At 46.4% G+C, this 3523-nt stretch overlaps 1 protein-coding gene across 2 annotated transcripts in view; it reads right to left on the minus strand.

The window, feature by feature from the left end:
- Window positions 1-3523, minus strand: part of cdk17 (cyclin dependent kinase 17) — a 68091-nt gene extending 64568 nt beyond the window's left edge. The window contains exon 1 of one of the 2 annotated variants that reach the window (XM_080757682.1): window positions 3128-3523. The gene's annotated coding sequence lies outside the window, so the exon portion shown is untranslated. The remainder of the gene's footprint in view (window positions 1-3127) is intronic. The other variant, XM_080757683.1, reaches the window with a different exon arrangement.

Raw genomic sequence — 3523 nt, forward strand, 5'->3', positions numbered from 1 at the left:
CCCAGGAGTACCTATGATCGCTCTATTTCTAGATCGCTCCACTCCTAGTGTGTGTGTGTGTGTGTGTGTGTGTGTGTGTGTGACACACAAACAAAGCACAGCGCACACACACACACACACACACACACACAGTGTCACACACACACACACACACACACACACACCATTATCTGAAGAGGAGCCTCCAGTCCTCCTAATGCACAGAATGATCGATATGATGAAAGGTATGATACTATATGGCCTGTGCTGCTTTTTCACGGGCATGATGATGTCATAGCGCTGAGGCTGATGTAACGAGAGAGACATGAGAGAGAGAGAGAGAGAGAGAGAGGCTGAGCGTCAACAGGAGAGAGAGAGACACTGAGCGTCAACAGAGAGAGAGAGAGAGAGAGAGAGAGAGAGAGGGGCTGAGCGTCAACAGAGAGAGAGAGGCTGAGCGTCAACAGAGAGAGAGAGAGAGAGAGAGAGAGAGAGAGAGAGAGAGGCTGAGCGTCAACAGGAGAGAGAGACAGAGAGAGAGAGAGAGGCTGAGCGTCAACAGGAGAGAGAGACAGAGAGAGAGAGAGAGGCTGAGCGTCAACAGAGAGAGAGAGAGAGAGAGGCTGAGCGTCAACAGAGAGAGAGAGAGAGAGGCTGAGCGTCAACAGAGAGAGAGAGAGAGAGAGGCTGAGCGTCAACAGAGAGAGAGAGAGAGAGGCTGAGCGTCAACAGAGAGAGAGAGAGAGAGAGGCTGAGCGTCAACAGAGAGAGAGAGAGAGAGGCTGAGCGTCAACAGAGAGAGAGAGAGAGAGGCTGAGCGTCAACAGAGAGAGAGAGAGAGAGAGAGAGAAGGTGGACCGGGTCAGTATAATTAGCTGGTCCCAGGAGGAGGAACACACAGATCTCAATGTGGGTCAATATAGTGCCTCAGGTCGTTACCTGAACAATAACCACACACACACACACACACACACACACACACACACACACACACACACACACACACACACACACACCTATCTTTCCTAAATCAAGGACAGTGGGGGGGGAGTCCCAGCAGGCTCTATGTAAATCTAATGTCTTCTTAAAGGTATATTCAGCGGGCCTTGGTGGCGTGCTGTTGGCCTGTTGCGTGCCCCCCCCCCCCACTGTAGTGCATGTTACCGGGGAGGGCCGGTAGCATTGTGCACGTTCACGACGGACGCACGCTCGTGCGCGTTCAGCGGCAGCGCGTTTATGTGTTTGGGCCCAGTCACTATTGCAAATCCATCCCAGAATGCACTCCGTTCCTCTACCCCGGAAGGAGGAGTGAAATCGCCTCATGCGCTTTTGAGCAACTTAATACAAGTGGATGGAAGGAGAACTCGGATGCCATCTCTATTCATATGTACTCTAAAGGTGTGTCATCTGTCAACTCGACCTAGTGGAATGAAATGGACTACTGTATAAATATGAGCCTATATCCCTTCCATACGTACAGTACGTCATGAGACAAATCATCTGGGATTTTGGATATCGAAATATAGTATAAGCGTTGGCCGTTTCTGTGGTGTTAGGCTGCTTTACAGTTATAGTGATGTGATTTTTGAGTGGTGCAACCACTCCTATAAAGACAGCCATGCGTGTGTGTGTCCCTGTGTCCGAGCACGGAAATAGCATGCTCACCACAAAGTGTCACTGTTGCACAGCCTAACACACAGGCCAGGGAGGAGGGCCAGTACAGTACAGGGTCTGATTTCTTTCCTGGACATACCGACTGAACATACTGTTCTTAGTTATTGAGGGGCGCTAGCCCCTCCTATGTCCGTCTTGTCTAGACAAGACAGAGTCCAATGTTTGTTACTTTTGTCTGTGACTGAGCAAATCGCCATATGATGTTATGTTATGATATATCACGATGACGTAAGATGATAAAGTTCTGTAAAGCGCCCCTCACTTCACACGGGTGTGATTTTTATATTAGGCACAAGGCACTATTACTGATGATTATTCATCAAAAATAACATTTTGTCACAAAATATTTGGTACTTGGTAAAAAGAAAAGGTATGTGTAAATGTTTTTGTCATGTGTTATTTCAATGTGTTGCATACAAGGCCTCTGGGTCACAAAACACATTTCAGTGCAAACTGACAATAAAGTACTAGGCCTATATCATATCACATCATATCATAATATTGTGTCTTAAAGAGTTCTAGAGCACGGTCAATTTAAATTAATTAACTGGACTTCTACAAGTACAGTAGCATTCTGTGCATGCTTCAACAAGTCTTCACACTCGACAGCTATAAGACAGCAGCCACAAACAATTAGTATAATATTTACCAGCCGTGTCATTCATCACTCAGCCCACTGAGCCCAATGAAACATATCACAGGCAGCTGTTCCCCAGATTTAAGGGCAATCGGAACAGATTATCTTATCATCTGTTTAAAGCCGTTTAAAGAGAGGGGCTGGAGCACACTTGTGTAAAACATGTCAGACATATGAAGCCGGATGAATGAGCCGGATGCCTGCCAATAAATAAATAAACGTGCCTGGAAAAACACCTCAAACTATGATAGATGAACACAGGATAATGAATCATCAATCATCCTTATTGGCTATTATCCATTCGTTTCCATCTGTGGGAGTGTAGAAAATATAACCAAAGAGACAAAGAAAGGTCCATTTGGTTCCATGTGTGCACACTCGCAGTTCCACCACTGAATACAAGGGGTTTGTTTAACTGTGTAGGAATGGTGTTGACAACATAACTGGGCATGGTGGAATCTATCTATCCATCAAGGTGTTGTCCAAATAAAACGGTAGGTAGGATATCATTCATTTTAGGGCAGAGTCAGGCGTACATACATACGCTACGCAGACGGCTGTGTCAACAAACATGTTATTAATGTCATTAATCAAACGGAATTTCAGACTACACGCAGACACAGACAACCCAAAGCTATCCCCACCACCATGCATGATGCAGATAGATAGATAGATATAATTGCACAGAAGAGAGACCCTATACTGTAAATAGCACTTTCACTTTACTGTACTGTCATTATATCACACAGCAGGAGCTATAGCGTTATGTGCAGTAGCAGCAGCAGCGACGCAGACGATAACGATAACGGTTTAAAAAAAAACCAGCTAAATAAATACCTTGACAAGATGAACGTTGTTTGTTTCGAGGCGACTTCCCTCCAGACCTCGCCTCTCTCCTTCTCGGCTAGCGGGGCTGTCTTTCCTCGGAGGCCGGATGCCCTCTCTCTCTCTCTCTCTCTGCACTCCAAACACCCGATAGAAACACACGACCCTGGGCTCCAAAACAATAATGTTATGTTCTCCCGAGGAGAAGAAGAAACGAAACGCTAGTACAAATATGTATCAGCAGCAACGCTCGAAATAATAAGATCCCCGATCACTTCACTTCTTCTTTGGCTGCAGCGGACGCAAGTTTAGACTAGAGTCCAGTTGTCCGAAAGACGAGAGGAGGACAGTAGTGTGGACATCGTGTATGAGTCTGAAGCAGGACCGGAGGGGTGGCGGTGCAGGCTG

Source organism: Protomyctophum bolini, assembly GCF_963924005.1.
Source record: "Protomyctophum bolini genome assembly, chromosome: 23".
Classification (NCBI taxonomy): Eukaryota; Metazoa; Chordata; class Actinopteri; order Myctophiformes; family Myctophidae; genus Protomyctophum; species Protomyctophum bolini.